The sequence below is a fragment of the Lepidochelys kempii genome, chromosome 10 (assembly GCF_965140285.1).
Source record: "Lepidochelys kempii isolate rLepKem1 chromosome 10, rLepKem1.hap1, whole genome shotgun sequence".
NCBI classification, from domain to species: Eukaryota; Metazoa; Chordata; order Testudines; family Cheloniidae; genus Lepidochelys; species Lepidochelys kempii.
In genome coordinates, this window is record NC_136389.1 from 49,454,927 (window position 1) to 49,476,773 (window position 21,847).

The window sequence follows — 21,847 nt, forward strand, 5'->3', positions numbered from 1 at the left end:
TAACTGACTTAGTAAGGCAATATTATTTAAAAAAGAGGGGCAGCAGGATGCAAGGTTCACTACCAAACAGGTGCTTGAAGGAACAGTTACAATCAGTGTGGAAAAGTTGGATTATTTTGAATGCTAAGAAGGCCATTTGTTGCGCATATACTGATCCTGCATCTTGGCAACAAATCCAGCAAATCCTGCATCTTGGCAGACTAGATGATCCTTGCAGTCCCTTCTAACCCTATGATTCCTTTAAGTAAGTATTCAGTTAATTCCCTAATCAGCAGATCAATGTAAGTTCTAGGTGAAATGGACACTTCAAATCAATCTAATTTCCACCTGGAATGAAAATTATGCTTTCAAGATTTCCACACAAAAATTCTGTGTATATATAGTATATGTAAGGGTAGAAGGTGGTGGGAGGGAAGTAAAGGCGTCAGTACCTTCTCTCTATTTCCTATCCTGTGTTTTTCTACCTCTGGAAATCCATTTTATTTCCTCCTTTCTTGACTGTGTCCTTCCTAATGATCTCAATAAGGGATTGGAGTGAGGGACCCTCTTCTTTTGAATGTAACTAAAAATACAAAGTTTGGGTTTCTAGCTAATATAAACCTGTTATGGGAAAAGGCAAGTGCATCTTATTCATGTAAGAGAAAGAGGCTCAATCAGGAAGGCAGAAGTCCAATATTGGTTCCTACTATTATGGGAATTCTTTATATCAAACACCATTCTTAAGTGTGAAAATCTCCCATATAAAAAAGAAAAAATGACTGCAGTAAAGATCTGAAAGCCCCTAAAATACGAAATGCTTAGGATACATTGGTGGAGTAAAGTGAAGCATTTTAATCCTGAATGAAATGAACAGAGGGTCTGAATTCTCCTTTCACCTGAGGAGATGATCCATCCAAATCAAGGCTGGGGTTCTTAAATGAAGCACTGTGAGACAGTGCAAGCAGAGGTGGATTTACAGTAAATCTCAGGGTGCCCTGGCATGGGGCCCCCCCAATGACAGGGGGCCCCAGGGCCAGGCAGCTGCGGGGGCAGAAGCTTGGTCCTGCCGGCTCCTGCTGCAGGCGCTGCACCACCAGCAGCCAAGCCCCTCCCTGCCCCGCCTTCCCCCCCCACCCCCGATTGTGCATTCCCATCCCTCCAAGCACTTCCCCCATTGCCAAACAGCTGTTTGCCCGCACTCAGATCACTCCAGGAGGGAGGGGGAGGAGCGGGCCACAGACTGATGGGGGCGGGGGGAGGGAAGGCGGAGAAGAGGTGAGGGTGGAGCCTTGGAGAAGGGGGTGGAATTGGGGCAGGGAGCAGCAAAGGCAGAGCCCCATGCTCTCCCCCTACACATACCCTCCCCAACCCCCTGCCGTGAGCCGCTCAGGGCAGGGGGCTGGGGGCACCCCCAAGACCCCAGCCCACACCCCCTGCCCTGACTCCTGCACCCCCTCACACGCCCTGCTCTCCCTGACTGCTGCACCCCAACACCCCCTACCTCCTGACTCCTCCACCCCCCTACCCCTAGCCCTTTCCCTCCCTGACTCCTGCACCCCCCCACCCTCCCCACATCCCCACCTGCACCCCTCACACCAAATGGGAGCTGCCCCAGGTAAGCGCTCCACGCCCCTGCTCCAGCCCTGAGTCCCCTCCCACACCCTAACTCCTGGCCAGACCCTGCACCCCAACCCCAAGTCTGCTCCTGCACCCGAACTTTCTCCCAGACCCTGCACCCCAAGTCCTAGCCAGATCCACATCCCAATTTTTTTTACATTTTTTTTTTTATAAAGCGCTCTTATCCAAAGCACTTTACAATAGTTAGCTAACAGTACAAACAATATTCGGAAAGATCATTAAGTGGTCCACCGAGACCCTCCGCAATTTTCAAGTGGTCTGTGGAAAAATAAGTTAGACTACAAAAACAATCAAGGTACCTCACTTTATTTTCATTTACTTCCTATTACTTATAGGAGGAAGAGGAAGAAAAAAGAATGAAAATCAGAGGTAGGGGGGAGATAAGAGAGAATGTTCTTTTTCTTGGCTGGGTCCCAGGGAGGGGCCCCAAAAATGAAGCTGAGCAGAGGGCCCCACTAACTCTAAATCCACCACTGAATGCAAGAGCCAATTAAATTGGAGACTGAATTCTTCTTTGATCCCTTTGGTGAGTTGGTTAAGCACAGTAGCTAAATGTAATCCTGGCCCTACACCATGTACTAGATGCTCTGAATGGAGCAAGTTAATAAACTATAATGAAGAAGTTTTGCTTTGTGTTACATACAGCTATTAAACTTGCAACCTCCTTCAGTGCTGTCAATCTTATCTTAGATGAGCCCTGAAATCATCTAATAGAAAAGAGTATTTAGAAAACTAGAGCAAACTTTGCACATAAATATTTTAAAATTATATATATGAAAAAGTTGTGTATGTCTTCTTTGAAGCACAGAAAGCACTCTGTGTTTTGCAGACGGTCTCTCCAACAGCTTTCCCAGAGGTCAAGGGCCTCTTCAGAATCCCAGCCTCAACAATCAGGTGGCACTCACCAATCCACACATGCCTTGAGATACTATATACTGTCTTCTGGTGTACAAACCATCACAAAGTGCTTTTCTGTCCATCATGCCCATCATGACCCTTCTGACTAGGTTACTCTCTATATCTGGACCCAGTCAGCAGCATCAGAGCTTCAGCTTGCTTTCAATCTGTGGGGAATCAGCCGGACATCAAAAACTTAACAACATACAAGCAGACCACATAAACACAGGAAGCTAGCAGAACACACACTTCTTTCTTCTTTAAAGTTTGTTATAGTTAACCCATATGGTTTTGATACTAATTCCTTCAGTCAGTGTACAGGCAGGCCCCAAAGAAAGAAAAAGGTCAAATACTAGTGAATATGCAACAGCTTCTAAACTGTTTCAATAGACAGGAAAAAAAATGCAGTTCCCAACACAATGGCTGAAAAGAGATGAGAATCTGCATAGGATGGTAGGTCAGGGGTGATTTGTCAGCATTGGGGCTTTCGAGCCATGTCCTGCCATTAGCCCTTCAGTTGTGGTCTCTGTGCCCGAAAGCATTCAAGCCCTCAGCCCCCGTGTTATGGTCAGTCAGCCTCAAAGTGGCAGAGCAGCAAGACTCATTTAAAAAATGTAAAAAATTATATTTTGGGAGGGCGAAGTTATTGTATCCAGGGGAACAATGTGGGGACAAACTGACAAGGGGGGGGGGGAGGGAAGAGAGAGAAGGGAATCTAATAGTCTAGTCACAGACATATCTGTCCTGTGACAATACTTGTACAGCTTTGCAAGTGTGAATTCTGACCAAAGCATTTATTTACACGATTAAAGTCATACCACTGTGTCTGAGGTATGAACACAGATTTAAAACAACACTGTCAGCTTCTTGGAGTTTTTTTTATGGCCTACTGTTTGACTGAAAAAACAATATAAAGGACATTACTATAGTTAGCTCCACAAGAACCCACTTAAACTCAGCTTCACTTCTTTATAGCCTTGACTACCCCAGAGACATTTTTAAAAAATTTCCCACTATTGCTAACACTGTTTCAGCTCCACCTGAATTATCAGTGTTCAGAGCCCCATTGGAGGGATACTACTGCCATTTTAAGCACAATATTGATTAGAGCTGCCCTGGGCTACAGTAAACAATGTGATGCTTAAAAAGCCACCTGAATATCAATGATAGGTCTCTCAACATCACCAACACTGTTGAAACTGAGCCAGTATAAGCAATAGTGAGACATTTTTGAAAAACATTTCACTACTACATGCAGGAAATGCCATGGTACCTCTTCCACCAATTTCTAGGATGTACATTTGCGTCCGTCATGGACAGAAGAAGAGTCCTACAGATATTAGTAAAGAGTAGGGTTGCCAACTCTGACTGAAGCTATTCTGGGAGACTGTTTTTCCCAACATGACATAATGTCATTTTCTTAAAATAGCCTATTAAAATCTTCTGGATTGCTTTTAATAGTCACTGGGAGATGGATGCCGATTCCAGGAGACTCCAGGACAATCCTGGAGGGTTGGCACCCTACTAAAGAGGCTTCTCTTAATAGGTGTATCACCTATTACAGGATCTCTTTGGTGTGTTACCAGGAGATGGAATTGAATGGGAGAGAAACAGAATTGTGTATGAGAGTAGTAAGGGGAGGGAAGCTAGCGATGGGGAAGAGGAAGGTCCCTTTCACACCCAACAACATAAAAGAATAAATGTAGAGTCTTTTTCTGTCACTGGAGAAGTAAACTCTTGGCATTTTGTGGTGCTGCAGTCCTCCATCTACCCAACACGTCACTTACAGCTACTAAGTGTTGTGCCATCCATGTGTGGGGCTTTATGCAAGTTATTTGATGGGTCAATTTGCAGGTTTTTAAAATAATTTGCATAGAACCATAAGCTTCAGTTCATGATAAACATAGTAGCCTTCCCTGAGCAGGGTGAGGGTAGGACTTGGAGTTGCAAAACTTGTCAGCTATGGCTGGGATGGATGGGATCTGGATGGTGTCTGTGGCCACCATTTAGATGGATGATGAGTATCTGAGGAGGTGGGGAGCATGGACCAGCAATGGGGCCCTCACTTTCTGTCCCTGCCACTATCCCCTCTGCTTGTCGCTGCTGGTGTTGTCACCTGTTCTTCCAGTTGCTTCGGTCCAGCAGGAGCAGAAGCAAGATAAGAGGCAAAAAGGCCTCCAGGTTGCCTGCTTAGCAAGTACAATCGCAAACCATTCCTTCAACCCAGTCGGCTACAGGAAATCTCCACTGTGCTCCAGGAATGTATGAAAGAGCTGCCAGTCGTGTGAACCTTTGCAGCTGTAGCCACAAAGCCTTGCCAACATTGTGGTCTCATTTTACTAACCCTCTTCCCCAGAAAGTTGCTCTTTTAAACTTCCCTCTGTGTGTTTGACCTGGATTGGCTAATAGTTAAGCCAGTTAGTTAGAATTTTCCATATCTGTTCAGCCAGACACTGAGGGTCAAAAGCCACCACCGTGACAGTTAATGAGCTGCTTGTGCTCTTGTTACTATGGGTAGTAAAGAGCCACCAAAGGCACCCTGCAGTGCAGGTAACCACACTACAATTTTTAACCAATGTTATAACCAGTTAGTGGCATGGTAAGCTCCAAACGTGGTTTGTTGCCATATTCTGCATGGTCAATACTTGGTTAACGAATGTAGCAGCTGTGATAAATGAAGGGAGGTCGTAGCTCCCTTTTATGGACACCCAGACAGACAGTTAGCTATTAAACTCCTGTTAGTAGCTGTTCTCTACTTGCTTTACCTGTAAATGGTTTAAAGTCCATATGTAAAAGGAAGGAAATGGGCACCTGACCAAAAGAGCCAATGGGAAGGCTAGAACTTTTTAATTAGGAAAAAGCTTCCCCTTTGTCTGTGTTGTTCTCCCGGAGAGACAGATGGGCTGGAACTATGCTGTAAAAAGCTTTGGGCCAGGTATGAAAAATCACCAGATCATACCTAGAAACTACTCATTTGAAACCCCAGATATGTAAGTAAATCAGGAAATGTCTAGGAAGACGTGGTTAGGTTTATCTCTTATTTCTTTATGGCTTGTGGACTCCTCTGTGCTAACCCCAGGTGCTTTTGTTTTGCTTATAACCTTTAAGCTGGACCTCAAGAAGCTAACTTGATGCTTAATCCTTGTAATTTTTTTTTTAAAAATCTAGCAAAAAACCTAAGTTCAAGATGTATTTTCTTTCTTTTTGTTTTTAATAAAATTTACCTTTTTTAAGAACAGGATTGGATTTTTGTGTCCCTAAGAGGTTTGTGCATATGTTGTTTAATTAGCTGGTGGCAACAGCTGATTTCCTTTGTTTTCTTTCTCAGCTCTTCCCCAGGAGGTGGGGGTGGGAGAGGGCTTGAAGGTACCCCACAGGAAGGAATTCCCAAGTGTGCCATCCTGGGTTCTCAAATGGGTTTTTGTACTCGGCTGTTGGCAGCATCTACCCATCCAAGGTCAGAGAAAAGCTGTAACCTTGGAAGTTTAATACAAGCCTGGAGTGGCCAGTATTAATTTTTAGAATCTTTGAGGGCCCCCACCTTCTGCCCTCGAAGTGCCAGACTGGGGAATCAGCCTTGACAGCAGCTAATAGTGTTCCACCCTTACTAGCATCCTGTGTTGTTAGCACATGGTCATCTTCCTTTGAAGAGTTCAGCCTACCTATTTATTGCAGAGCAGATGGTCCCTCCCATCCCCTAGCATGCCTACATACACAAACTGGCCAATTTTGCTTCCCCAGTTCTCCGGGCAGATGGAGATTTCAAGACACATTGCCACCATGTGCTGATGCCACCACTCTGTATACATATCCCCTTGCATTCTATCCACTGTGAAGGCTATGGGATAACTACTTGGATTTTCCCAGAATGCACTGTTAAGTGAAATGGTAGATGTGAATGCACAAGCAGTGTCAGCTGTGATGTACAAAGGCTGCAGTGTAAACACAACTCAAAACAATGTTTGTTGTAAACTGGGACAGATGAGGGAGTATCAGGAACAAGTTACAAAACCACCACAGTACTTGCAGCGTGGATAGGGCTTCTATGTTTAAAGATTAGTGTGCACACTGAACAAAAGCAATACAATAGAAAATGCACACAAAATGTAACTGAGAATATTGTCAACTCATTTGAAATTTTGTTTTTTAAATCCTTGGGAGAAGTTAAACGTCCACCTATGCAACAACAACAGCTTTTACATACATGCGTTTTCCTTTCTCTCCCCCAAAACACTACTTCTAGAATTAAAATTGGAAGTAATGTTGGCACCTGAAAAAACCCAGCCTTTGCATTTTTAATCTGAATGCAGACAAAAATACTTTCCCTTCTTATTGGGCTATTTAGCAAGTTTTAAATTGTTTGTGTTACTTTGAAAAAAATTTACTCCACCAACTACTTTGATATCCCTGCAGTAGCCAGAACTTTGCATTTGCTATGGCGGATTATGTCTCAGAAAGACCAGCTGGGCCCTCTGCCATAAATCTTTCCAACTATCCAAAACAGACCCTCCAGATCTTTTTCCATGACCCCACTCTTAGATATTATTTTTCACCACCACTTCCCCTTTATACCCAGATTTTTCCCCTACAGCAACTCTCAACCCAGGGAATGGCCCCTCACTTGAGATTGTGTTGGACTACATTTATATCTAATTCACTCCCAGCTCTATACTCACATTACACATTTTTTATCCCAATTGGTTTTTAAAAAAAAAAAAAAAAAACACAAAATCCTGTATCTGTTGGAAAAATATCAGTAGTGCAACAGTGGCCTCATCTCTGTTCTGAATTATGCTATTTTACTTCCATATGTTAAATATCTGATGTTTAGTATCCCCTTTACTATCCCTAAATGTATGGCAATTTATGTTGCATTCTGAGCAGAGAATTATTGTATAATGGAGTAGCAAAGGGCTAGGTCTATTACTGTTGAGCTTTGGGAAGCTATACAGAAAAATGTTAGTGCCACCTTGAGTTCTTTCTGTCTGAAACTGTTCAGAATAAGACACTAAATTAATCCACAGGACACCGGCAGCAGAGTGTGATTGAGATGTAGTCAACAGACTAATCATTTTCAATTCTGCAATAAACACCCTTTCAGGCAGACACACCGGCTCAGCAGGGGAGACATCTGCACTTTTTTGAAGCAGTAAGACCCCTGATAGATAGGATTCAAGCCCTAGGGAAAGGAGATGTTTTCACTGTCTTCGTCCCTTGAGGTACCCCAAGGGAAGAGTTTTAATTGGTGGTCAGGACAAGGTGGAGAACAATGGAAAGATGAGATATGGACAGAACTGTAGTGTTGTGCAGAGTCTTAGAATTAGAACAATGGTATAGCTGCCACATTCCTGGTTGTGCCAGGATAGTACAAGGTATTGAACACCCATCCTGTGACACCAGAATCCCAGCCAATATCCTCAGATTGAGGCAGCTGGTAGGCTCTTTACTGTGTCCCAAAGGTGGTCCAGCCACCCCACCCATTGCTGCAGGACTGGCTTTCACCATAATCCAGAACCACTAATTCTTTAACTGGGCAGGAAAAGTGAGACAAGGAGCACAATGGCCTAGGTGCTGCTAGCTGTTTTCTAGAAGAGGAGGGAGGAGAGCAGATATTTATTTAGAGAATTGTGTGCGTGGGAGTGTGGGGATTGATTGATTTGAGAGGAAGTAGCTGTTTTGGAAAGACATTTAATTGATGTATATGGATTAGTTATCTAAGAATTAGTTTTAAAATGCCTAGAAGCCACAGAATAAGAGTCAAAATCCAGCAGGGTGGATTTGTACTTTCATCGTTCCAAGATACATCAGTTGAGAATCATGCAGTTTACTATATGGAGTTTTCTGAACAAAAGCTTTAAGAGTGTAGTCTAGTCTTTACTGCATTGGTACTAATGTCCACTTTTTACAAAGTGGAGATCATGATGGCAGGGTGGCTTGGCCAAACCTGAGTGGTGCTGTGACCCTGCGTGCCACGTCATAACACCACTCACTCAAAATTGGGCCAGCCGCCCCTCCATCATGATTTGATCAAGTGGCACCATGATCCAGTGTGGCAAGTCCCAATTCCCCGAGCTGCACCCTATCACATGGAACAGGAAATGCCACTGCAGGGTGAGTGTAGGAACAAGCTCACTCTCCAACCCAGGCCCCCCCATTCCACACTGGGCAGGGAGAAGTGTATATTTGCCTGTTTTTGCCTCCTTGCTTTCACGATTTGTGTGTGTGCACCAGTGAACCCATGCGAAAGCTGCTCCTGCTTATTTGTCTACATTTGCATGTGCAATAACAATAATCATGTGCCCAAATCCCCTAGGCAGCCTCAAATCCACAATTTAGTTGGACAATGGTCCCTTTCAACATTTTTACCTTAGCAATCATACAAGGAGTTTGAACTTTATGCAAGAGGAGACAGGAAGATAGTTAAGGGTCTTTATTATGGAGGGGAGGGAGTAAGGAAGGCAAACAGGGTGAAATGGCAGGAATAGAAAACGTTAGCTAGTCAGAGTTGGCCATAGTGAAGAGAGTTATAGTGAAGATGTGGAGCTGTGTTGAAATGGGAAAGGGACTTATTCCGTAATTATTTAGTCTAAGTTGTTAAAAATTTTAATCCAAACAGCTCTTAAAGCTGTCTTCAGGGTGACCCTGACAGTATTATCACTGCCGTGTACCAAAACAAATGTGTGGTGTTCGTGTTTAAGTAGCCCATAGTACATTTCATAACATATGCTGTATACTCTCCCAAGGCTCCAAAGAGCTGACTTCCAGTTGTTTTGAATATTTTTTATTCTCTACCTCCCAAACCCCATCTCGGACTGTATTTCTTACTAGGGAAGAGAGGAAGAGGCCTTGTGGCTTTCAAGGCGCTACAGCATTCCTGGTAGTTTTGTATTTAAAACACTTAGCCAGGCATTTGTACTTCACATTCACCAAGAACTTTACAATCATGTATATAACTTTTTGACATTGTTACTGAATAAAGGAGGGAAGAACTAACTGCATCTGCCAATCCTGTGAACGTCTGAGAGAGCTGCTGTCTCGCTTGATGGACAGGATGAAAAGGGAGAGAGATGAAGAATAAAGGAAATGAATGGCCCTCAAAAGACAGAGTTCAGCTATATTTTCCTGCTTCCTTTCTCTTTACTCGGTCTTTGTCTCAGCGTTAATTGTTGTAATGGCAGTCCGTAGTTTGAATAAAAGAAGGTTCTCTAATAAAAATCTGGAAAGATCACCTACTTAGAGAAAAGAATGGAAGCTTTAATAAGTTGTGCTTAGGTACAATGAAAATCACTATATGATCCAAAATCTGATCTAGAATAAACTGCAGCGAGTCACCCCAGTGTAGTAGAGGTGAGAGTCAGGAGAGGAGGCGAGAGCAAATGATGGCATGAACTGCATGGGATGACTGACTTTTCCACCACAGCAGTATTGTGGTATTTTGTTTCATAGACTCATAGTTCCACCATTCCTATGAGGCAGTAACATACAGCTTCAGGCCAAATGATAATTTTTTAAAGCAGATTTTTCTAGGTCTGTTTAGTACGAAACTCTTAAGTCATTGGATATATCTATTTGAAGTAAATAAACATTAAATTGGTTAGAGCCAATTTGTCTACAAGTAAGTAAAAATTATTTAATTTAAAGACAGGAGTGCAGCCAGGTCTTAGAGTGCAGCCAACCACACTAATCCATCCAGCAGACAATCTGGATAGAGCACACTATATATCCCTTTTTATGAATAAATGGAGATAGAACCTGCAAGTGAGAAAATATGTCCAATGCCAGGACTAAATGTCTCAGTGGCATTAGCCAGGATCTGTTGCTGTTGCCTAAGGCTAGGTGTGGGATAGGAAAAAAATAAACAAACAATACTATGGCCTCATATGTTCATTGACTCAAAATCATACTCAATACATCAAAGAAAAACATAATCTGAGCAAGCAAGAGCCCCCAGTGCAAGAAAAAGATGACTCATTTTAATTAGAAGACTAAGTTCAAATATGAAATTGCCTTATTGTTGGAAATTAAACTCTCCGCCTGTGAACACAGCTGAACACCACAAATGAACATTAGGTATCGCTTTGCCAGATCTGACCTCAAAAGCCCTTTTGGTGGATATAAGGTTGCCGACTTCCTAATCGCACAAAACCGAATACCCTTGCCCCCCCAAGGCCTCACTGCTGCCCTCCCTTCTCTGAGGCCCCATCCCTGCCCCCACTTCTCTGAGGCTCTGCCTTTCTATCCCCCCTCCCTCTGTCGCTCACTCTCCCCCATCTTCACTCACTTGTTCATTTTCACTAGGCTGGGGCAGGGGGTTGGGGTGTTGGAGGAGGTGAGTGTCCAGCTGGGGGTGCAGGTTCCAGAGTAGGGCCAGAAATGAGGGGTACAAGGTGCAGGAAGAGGCTCTAGGCTGGGGCCGAGGGGTTTGAAGTTCGGGAGGGGGTTCCGAGCTGGGGCAAGGGTTTGGGGTGTGGGCTCTGGGCAGGAGTTTGGGTGCTGGAAGGGGGCTCAGGGTTGGGGCAGGGAGTTGGGGCGCTGGAGGAGGTTCGAGGTGTGGGGTTCCAGGAGGCGCTTACCTCAGGTGGCTCCTGGGAAGCGACCAGCATGTCCCTCTGGCTCCTAGGTGGAGGTGTGGCCAGGGGGTCTACATGCTGCCCCCACCCACAGGCGCCTCCCCCGCAGTTCCCATTGGCCATGGTTCCTGGTCAATGGGAGCTTCGGAGCCAGCACTCGGGGTGGGGGCAGCGCGCGGAGCCCCATGGCTGCCCCTCCTGCCTAGGAGCCGGAGGGACATGCCGGCTGCTTCCTGGGAGCTGTGCGGAGCCAGGTAGGAAGCCTGCCAGCCCCGCACCAACCAGACTTTTAACATCCCAGTCAGCGGTGCTAACCAGAGCCACCAGGGTCCCTTTTCAACCAAGTGTTCTGGTCGAAAACCGAACACTTGGCAACCCTAGGTGGATAGAGAGGAATTTCCTTCCACACTTTCTGTCTCTGAAGTGTCTTTTCTCTGTCCTTGCCAGACCAACCAGCTCTCAAAGGCACTGCACAGAAGAGAATGGGTAAAGAAAGATGCTCTTCTCTCTGAGGAGAGCACAGTGCACTTGAGTTTATAAGTAAATCAAAACTACAGACATTTCACAACATAAAAAACAAAGTAAACTGTAAATGAAAATCAAAGGATCTTTATTTCAGCACAGACAAAGCAGAAATATCATGATTCCCTCTGCCAGCATTTTCTATTAAGTTATAATAGAAAGCAAGCAGAAGTAAACAGGTATATTTCCAATTGAACCACTCTGCTCTGATCCAAATGAGAAAATGCAGACTCCTCTACAAGTAACATATTGCTCCAATTTGATGGAGGAAAAGCAGGTTGACCAGCATACTTGACTGTATATACTATTTGATTTGTTAATACACAGCACTTTAGAGAGAAATCCTAAGGATTCTAGAAGATCAGCAAGAAAGCCTATACAAGTGAAGGTCCCTTTGCCCAACCCTAACAATGAATGTAGCAATAAGAGTAGTTATTGCTGCTGGCCAAGAAGATCATACCAAAGCACACAAAGATCAAAACCAGGACCTTTCTGAAAAAAACAAATCCCAGAAGAGGCTCTAACAGTGTGTTTCGAAGTAGCTTGATTGCAGGATGAGAAGGGGGGAAATGTAAACCTCAGAGTTCTACAGTTAGGGCTTGTCTACACTATGCAGTTTTTAGCGACAAGGCTGTGTCGACACAGCCTTGTCGCTAAAAGTCAGCGAGCGTGAACACTCTTTTGCGGTATTCCGTTGGCACTTTTGCCAACAAAATACTACCAGCCCCGTGAGCGGCATAAGCTTTGTCGGCAGGAGAGCGCTCCTCCCGACAAAATCGCAAACTTTTGTCTTTCGCTTTTTTTTTATTATTATTAAAAGTACCCCAAAAGACAAAAGTTTTGGAGACAACTGTGCAGTGTAGACATACCCGTAGTTATTTGGTTCCCTGCATGAAACTCAAACAATGCTATTAATACTCAGGCCTTCAGTAACAATTGCTAATTAAACATCTATAGAATGTTTGAAATGGATTTCTAAAGTTTTCAGATCCACAGATTCTGACTCCCATTTATAAATTTATTCTGTGATTATAGAATGTGCCCTAACATCTCAGGGATGTACAAAATCTAACACTATACATTGTTTTTGCCCATTTCTCTGTCACATAAAAAAGCCACAAAGGATATTCCCCAAAACAAAACACAGTTCCTCACTCAGCTTTCCCATTTCAGACCTGTCAGAGAGAAGATTTAGCACCTTGTCCTAAAGGTCAATAAAGTCAAGTTCTTTCAGACCAATGCGGGGGGGCTGAGGGGTGCGGGGGGGGGGGGGGGAGAGCAAAGTCCAGAGTTGAAAACCATCCATTGATAATGGCCTGATATCAACCCCCAGACACTTAAATTTAGTGACTATTAGCTGGCTGTTGACAGGAACCAAGATCTAGAAGACCTAGGATCAGTTCTTGAGCCTGCCACTGACTTCCACTGTGACTGTAGGAATGTCATTTAACTTCTTCCTGCCCCAGTTTCCATTTAAAATGGGGATACTATTACTTATACACCTTTGCAAATACTTTCATTTGAGGAGCTCTTATTACTAATTATTATCAGCATTCATGCCAGCTAACCATAAGTAGCACAATCGGAAAAGAGGTGATTTTGCAAATAACCTAAATCTAAGCCAAAAGCTAAGCATAATAAGCCTTTATGATATGTACTCACCTTTGTACTCACCCTTCTATCTCTGATTAGAAAAACATACAAGTAATAGGAATGATTGTTATGGATCATTGTCAACACTTTGAATTATATCTGGAAGCAAGTGCAGTTTTCAAAGAATTGACAAAATATGTGAAGCAGTAACAGCTGCTTGAGACAGGGGGGCATCCACTTCTCCACCAGCTGTAGTTTTAAGTAGTCTTCAATGGTAGTCTCACATAAAGAAGATTACAGTAACGTAGCCTAAAAGAATCCGGTTACTTTGGTAAGGTCTAGTTCAAAATGACAAGGTCAAAACATCTAGCCACAAGACGACGAAAAAGGCATTCATGGGCCACCTAATATTCCTAGGTTGAAGAACTTCTCCAAATTGTGAGCATCTGAGATCAGGTCTACACTACAGACCTATATCAGTATAGGTCATTCAGGGGTGTGAAAAATCCATACCTTTGAGCAACTTAGTTATATCAGACTAACTCCACATGTAGACAGCGCTATGTCAACAGGAGAGCTTCTCCTGTCGGCATAGGAGTGTCTTCACTTAAAACAGTGCATCAGTGCAGCTGTAGCGCTTAAGTGTTAGACAAAGAGTGGACCAAACTCTTCAATAACAGAGGCAAGAACCACATCTGCTATAAATTCAATAGACTTCCTGATCAATTTCTAAAGGGTTTTAGAAAAGCTCTACCACACCCTTCCAAAATTCTGCTGGTCATTAATCAGTCAATTTTTTTTTAAACAGCTGAGTAAAACACTATTAGTTTGGGGAGGGGGTTAAATATCATCATGGTCAGGGAAAGCAGTAGATTTTGTGTTTGGCGTAGTATATTTTCACAATAATTTAGTAAAGCTATTGTAATTACACTCCTTTTCTACCAGATACCTGGATCAACCTGCCAAGTGGAAACTTCCTGCATAAAATTGTGAATTTCAGTCTTCCATGCATGCTTAAGAATTCAGATGGTACACATTACTGGAGAATAAAAGAATATTGTGATTATCCTTCACCAAATAGTTAAGATTTTTCAAGATTCACCAGGACTTGGATATTCCACTAAACAAAACCTCAAATAATACTTTACACTATTATTGAACCTTTCATCCAAGATACTAAATTGTTTTACAAACATTAATTAAGCCCTAAAATATCTCTATGAGATGGGGGGAGGGAGGACAGTATTATCATTGCAGGAAACAGAGGAAGGAGATGTAAGTCATTTGCCTAAGGTCACACAGCAAGCCAGGTGTAGAGTCAAAGGGGAAAAAAAATCCAGGTTTTCTACTCCTTTAGTGTAATGAAATCCAAAGTTAAATATATTAGTGCTATTGCCAAAATCATTTGCTTAAGTTTTTCTTTTATTAACTTGACTTCTGATTTCTTAGGAATTTCTCTTAGGAGTCAAATTTGACTCCTGTTCTAAACATGTGACCTTCTCTATTTTTAAATTGTATATTATCATATAAAGAGAGAGATCTTAAATGTTCTCCTGCAGCCACTCAGATTCTTTACTGAGTACAAAGGATCCTCATTTTGCTTTTTACAAAAATAAAACATCTTGATCACAAACAGATCTTTGTAAACTATGATTAATTTTGAGTGATCAGAGAAGTCACCTGATATTGTTAGTTCCCCAGCTGAATAAATGCACAGCCATTTTTAGTCAAATTTAGATTCAGTTTCTGTGAGCATTTGTGCCAGTAAGAGTCATTTCAATGCTTGTGGAATGCAAAAACAAAAGGCCATGGGCATAGCAATTTATTAAAAAATGTACATGAACAGTCTCTAAAGTTTTTTTTATGCTGTTTGCCCAGTTCTAAATTTACCAGCATCATACAAGCGTAGCAAGGATTAATTAAATGTTTGCAAAGTGCTTTGGTGACTTGAAATGCTATGTAAGTTTTAGGAACAAACAACAGCAATTCAGAATGTTGGGGAATCCCAACATCCCAGACTGAGAAGTTTAAAGTGCTTTTAAAATAATAATTTGTAGGTCTTTCCCCCCCATAAAGCTATACTCGGATTTCCACAAAAACTTCTGTGGCAGGAGTAAGCTCCCAACTCACTTGGATTCTATGAATGGAAACTCTTAATGGTGATAGCTGGAGAAGGCAGAAGGTGATTTCTCATACACATACCCATCAAGATAAGTCATTAGTGATCATTTTACCAAAGAGGGATGAATACTTTGGATGAGAGACCAGAGACTAGTATGTGAAAAAGCAATGGCTATGCAAAGGGTGATTCACCACTGGCTTCATGACCCAACATAAAAGCATCTCCCCTGACCACAAAAAGCAGCCAAGACAGCTTGTAACTAGATATTTTAATGCACTGGTATGGGTATCAGGGCAAAAGGTTAGAGGAAATGAAATGTGGGAAGAGTCAGATTCTCACACTAAGTAAGCTACTCATTCTATTAGATGTCAGAAACTATTCATCTTTAAGAAATAAGCAATGCCAGTTTCCACATACATTCTTTTTTCTTGTGTCTACTGTTGCTCCTGTACTAGTCCAACATAGCGAAAGCTACTGAGGGTGCTTGAGTCTATATTAACAAGACAGACAGATTTTGAGAGAGGTTAGGCATGCAATAACCACAATACAAGTGCAAGATGGCTGTACAAAAATACATATTTCCTATGTACATGTGTATTTATCCTATCTGCATATACAGACCACTTATATTTGGTGTTAAATATGGATTTAGGAGCCTAATTTTAAGCATTCAGGTTTGAACATTTTGGCCTATTAATTAGTAAAAATTCTAATAATACTTTGCACTTTTGTAGTACTCTCTATTTGACAATCTCAAGCCTACAAATAACAATGTATCAAGTCTCTATTTTAAACAGCTGTATGTAAGTATTATCCTTATTTTCCTCCACATGTGTGAAAAGGCAGAGGTGCAAAGTGACTTCTCTATGATCACACAGGAAGTTTGTGGCAGAGTTGGGAATGGAACCCAAATTTCTTAATATATAATCACAGGCTTTAAACACAAAACTATCCTTCATCCTTTTGATGTGAACACCTGCTCAGGCGCTAGAGTGAGGTCATCAACTCATTTCATACATATCACCTAACAGCCAGGGCTTTGTAACAAACTTTTGATCACTACCCTGTTTCAAGTGCATGGGACTGAAATAGTGATGATGACCTGGTGCAAGAGACATTACGCCATTCTTAGAGCAATTAATACAGAAAGAAGCTGGACCTAAAATAGTAAGACCCGTAACAAAAAAACTACTAACACTGTGATTTACAGAAACTTCTGCTAGAGTCTGGGAATATGGAAATGAGGAATTTGAGACCTTTGTATAGAAAAAAGATTAGGAAATAAATTTCACCCATAGTGGTCCAATAAGAGGGAGTCTGTTGTCTTGAGGGAAATTGTAGGTGTAGGCAAAGGTATGTAGATGAGCCTGGGATGTGGGGGAAGCCATCGGCACACAACTCTGTGTGTGTGTGTGTGCGCACGCGCGCACACCCGCGCATGCACTCTCCAAGATTTCTTGGCTGTAGAATATTTGCCTAGGAATCTGTTTTTCCCTTCCTGACTTCCCGAGTTTCCCAAACAGGCAAAAAAACAAATTGTTACAACTCCAAGGCAGTTGGAGTCAACATCAAGTTGTAAAAATAGTAAGGATTCATTTTTTATTAAAAGAACTTTACCAGCAATAAGTAATTCGTTTATAGACTTCCTGAGGTGAAACCTGACCTTCTGATGAAAGAGGCTTGGTTTTCCAAGTCTTTATTGGCTCCCACCACAGCAGACTCCCACCCTGGAACTGTTTCCTGACCTTTGGAAAGGGTCATCCATATTTAACTGAAAGGAAAAAAAAGTGCACTGCATTCTAATACTCTGTGGTAACATGTTTCAGAGTAGCAGCCGTTTTAGTCTGTATTCGCAAAAAGAAAAGGAGTACTTGTGGCACCTTAGAGATGCATACTGTGCATCCGATGAAGTGAGCTGTAGCTCACGAAAGCTTATGCTCAAATAAATTGGTTAGTCTCTAAGGTGCCACAAGTACTCCTTTTCTTTTTGTGGTAACATGGTCTCGCTCTTTTAAAAATAAAATTGGTGAGTTCAGTCCACATTCAAAATGAACTTTTTCTTTCTCATGATAAAACATCCTTTAAAAATACCCTTGCTTGGTTATATCAAATCATTCACATTGATGAAAGGAGACTAGCCATCTCCCTTCTACTGCAGGATAATTGCAGCAGTTTGTGCTTATACAAGATTGGGGGGGGGGTGTTTGGCTGGGGGCAAGGGGGAGAACAGTATTAAAAAGCTGTAGAGAATTTTGTGCGACTCCTCTACCTAAATATTGCACCCAGATAATATATAGTATCCCTCACCCATAACCTCATGCCAAATATAAACTTTCCTGAGCCAATGCCCTGGAAAAATATGTACTTTTAAATTATGACCACCCCAATGTCCAAAGAGAGCAAGCACATTGGCTACTTGGGCATCTGTTCAAATAGGAAAAGGAGAGACTATTATTTGAATATATACTCAGCAGGGTCATTATTAAATTTCTGAAAAACCTCAAAACAAGAAAAATAAAGAACTGAATCAATTATTTAAATTACAAACACTTTTCTGTGTTGCAGAGGATTTATTTTTAGGGCTGTCGATTAATTGCAGTTAATTCATGCGATTAACTAAAAAAATTAATTGCGATAAAAAAATTGATCATGATTAATAGCAGTCTTAATCACAGCGTTAAACAATAGAATACGAATTGAAATGTATTAAATATTTTTGGATGTTTTTTCTACATTTTCAAATATATTGATTTCAATTCCAACACAGAATACAAAGTGTTACACTGCTCATTTTATATTGTTTTTTATTACAAATTTTGCACTGTAAAAATGATAAAAAAGAAATAGCAAAAAGAAAAAAGGAGTACTTGTGGCACATTAGAGACTAACCAATTTATTTGAGTATAAGCTTTCGTGAGCTACAGCTCACTTCATCGGATGCATTCAGTGGAAAATACAGTGAGGAGATTTATATACACACAGAACATGAAAAAAAAATGGGTGTTATACACACCGTAAGGAGAGTGATCACTTAAGATGAGCTATTACCAGCAGGAGAGCGGTGGGGGGGAGGGGGAACCTTTTGTAGTGATAATCAAGGTGAGCCATTTCAAGCAGTTAACAAGAACATCTGAGGAACAGTGGGGGGTGGGGATGGGGATGGGGGGAACAAACATGGGGAAACAGTTTTACTTTGTGTAATGACCCATCCACTCCCAGTCTCTATTCAAGCCTAAATTAATTGTATCCAGTTTGCAAATTAATTCCAATTCAGCAGTCTCTCCTTGCAGTCTGTTTCTGAAGTTTTTTTGTTGTTGTAATATTGCGACTTTTAGGTCTGTAATCGAGTGACCAGAGAGACTGAAGTGTTCTCCGACTGGTTTATGAATGTTAAAATTCTTGACATCTGATTTGTGTCCATTTATTCTTTTACGTAGAGACTGTCCAGTTTGACCAATGTACATGGCAGAGGGGCATTGCTGGCACATGATGGCATATATCACATTGGTAGATGTGCAGGTGAACGAGCCTCTGATAGTGTGGCTGATGTGATTAGGCCCTATGATGGTGTCCCCTGAATAGATACGTGGACACAGTTGGCAACGGGCTTTGTTGCAAGGATAGCTTCCTGGGTTAGTGGTTCTGTTGTGTGGTTGCTGGTGAATATTTGATTCAGGTTGGGGGGCTGTCTGTAGGCTAGGACTGGCCTGTCTCCCAAGATTTGTGAGAGTGATGGGTCGTCCTTCAGGATAGGTTGTAGATCCTTGATGATGCGTTGGAGAGGTTTTAGCTGGGGGCTGAAGGTGATGGCTAGTGGCGTTCTGTTATTTTCTTTGTTGGGCCTGTCCTGTACTAGGTGACTTCTGGGTACTCTTCTGGCTCTATCAATTTGTTTCTTCACTTCAGCAGGTGGGTATTGTAGTTGTAAGAATACTTGATAGAGATCTTGTAGGTGTTTCTCTCTGTCTGAGAGGTTGGAGCAAATGCGGTTGTATTGTAGAGCTTGGCTGTAGACGATGGATCGTGTGGCGTGGTCTGGGTGAAAGCTGGAGGCATGTAGGTAGGAATAGAGGTCAGTAGGTTTCCGGTATAGGGTGGTGTTTATGTGACCATTACTTATTAGCACCGTAGTGTCCAGGAAGTGGATCTCTTGTGTGGACTGGTCCAGGCTGAGGTTGATGGTGGGATGGAAATTGTTTAAATCATGGTGGAATTCCTCAAGGGCTTCTTTTCCATGGGTCCAGATGATGAAGATGTCATCAATATAGTGCAAGTAGAGTAGGGGCATTAGGGGACGAGAGCTGAGGAAGCGTTGTTCTAAGTTAGCCATAAAAATGTTGGCATACGGTGGGCCATGCGGGTAACCATAGCAGTGCCGCTGATTTGAAGGTATACATTGTCCCCAAATGTGAAATAGTTATGGGTGAGGACAAAGTCACAAAGTTCAGCCACCAGGTTAGCCATGACATTATCGGGGATACTGTTCCTGATGGCTTTTAGTCCACCTTTATGTGGAATGTTGGTGTAGAGGGCTTCTACATCCATAGTGGCCAGGATGGTATTTTCAGGAAGATCACCGATGGATTGTAGTTTCCTCAGGAAGTCAGTGGTGTCTTGAAGATAGCTGGGAGTGCTGGTAGCGTAGGGCCTGAGGAGGGAGTCTACATAGCCAGAAAATCCTGCTGTCAGGGTGCCAATGTCTGAGATGATGGGGCGCCCAGGATTTCCAGGTTTATGGATCTTCGGTAGCAGATAGAATATCCCTGGAACCCCGACCTGGGGTGTGTCTCTGCGGATTTGTTCTTGTGCTTTTTCAGGGAGTTTCTTGAGCAAATGGTGTAGTGTCTTTTGGTAACCCTCAGTGGGATCAGAGGGTAATGGCTTGTAGAAAGTGGTGTTGGAGAGCTGCCTAGCAGCCTCTTGTTCATATTCCAACCTATTCATGACGACGACAGCACCTCCTTTGTCAGCCTTTTTTATTATGATGTCAGCATTTTTCAATTCACCTCATACAAGTACTGTAGTGCAATCTCTTTATCTTGAAAGTGCAATTTACAAATGTAGATTTTTTTTGTTACATAACTGGAGAGGCAGATTACGGTTTTGTGGTGCCCTGGGCCAGAGCAAGTGGGGGCCCCTCCCCACCTCTTCCTCTTGCAGTCCCCCCCCACCCCTCTCCCTGGTGCTCCGGCTGGGGAATGGGGTTGGGGCACAAGGGCTTCTCCTATGTGCCCAGCGCTCCTGCCAGGGAGCGGGTTTAAGATGCGGGGGCTTCTGAGGAGTGCTGGGTGGGCAGGCGGAGAGGGTCAGAGCAGCACCCATTTTTCAAGGGCCCTCCAGTTGGCCAGGGCCCCTGGGCACAGGACCCCTTGGCCCAGTGGCTAATCTGTTACTGCATAACTGTAAACAAACTTGTTTGTCTGAGTGATTGGTTGAACAGGAAGTAGGACTGAATGGATTTGTAGGCTCTGAAATTTTAAGTTGTTTTATTTTTAAATGCAGGGGGTTTTTGTATGTAATTCTACATTTGTAAGTTCAACTTTCATGATAAAGAGATTGCACTACAGTACTTGTATTAGATTAATTGAAAGGTACTATTTATTTTGTTTTTTACAGTGCAAATATTTGTAATCAAAATAAATATAAAGTGAGCATTGTACACTTTGTATTCTGTACTGTAACTGAAATCAATATATTTTAAAATGTAGAAAACATCCAAAAATATTTAAATAAATGGTGTTCTATTATTAACAGCGCAATTAATCAATTATTTTTTAATTGCTTGACAGCCCTATTTATTTTATTTTTACTGGTCCTCCTTACTACTATCAAAATTGGCAATTATTCTGTTTCTAACTCTTTGAGCTACCTGTGCAATTAACAGTAACACTTCTTTATTTCTCTGCCCTCAATCTTTCTTCCACTCTACTTTAGTTCCCATGCATCTCTCAATCCACATCACCTTGTTCCCATGCTTATTTCAACCTCTCTTTTTCAGTAAGAGCCTTACCAACACCATCTGATGAAGATCACACATCTGCTCATATATAAACACTGCCCTAGTGACACCAGAAAAGAAGTAGAATCTGGAGAGCTTAACTAGTTCTGCCAACAGTGGCCCACCTCAGGAAAGTATTACTGACCAATACCAGACTGCCTATCAGAACAATCATTTTGTAGGTTTCTCCTTTTTGGTTGATGGAAAAGAGTGCAAAGTAGTTAAGGATTTCAGAAATCTAAATTTAATCTCCTGGGCTGTTATACTGGATTAACTCCATTTTCATAAATCAAGCCACTATTTTTGTAGCATAAAAACAAGAGTTTAATGCGAGTAAGCTCAGACAATCTGTTTAAGATTTGCTGCTGTTTATCCTCCCCTTCCAAATTAAATTGCCAGCAACATCTTGAAATTGCCAAGAAGTCAAAGAAAACTGAGGAAATACAAAAAGGTGTGTAAGAAGGGTAACAATATTACATAGCAGAATGGTATAAATCACCCACAAAAAAAGCCAAGAAATTTCAATTT

The 21,847-nt window shown here is 42.2% G+C and overlaps 1 protein-coding gene across 3 annotated transcripts in view; it reads right to left on the minus strand.

The window, feature by feature from the left end:
- HMG20A (high mobility group 20A) overlaps positions 1-21,847 on the minus strand; it is a 70,943-nt gene that overhangs the window by 31,516 nt on the left and 17,580 nt on the right. Inside the window, exon 1 of one of the 3 annotated variants that reach the window (XM_073303480.1) lies at positions 2,573-2,810. The exons of the other annotated variants lie outside the window; for them this stretch is intronic. The gene's annotated coding sequence lies outside the window, so the exon portion shown is untranslated. Of the gene's footprint in view, positions 1-2,572; positions 2,811-21,847 lie in introns of those variants that run through there. 3 annotated transcript variants of the gene reach the window in all.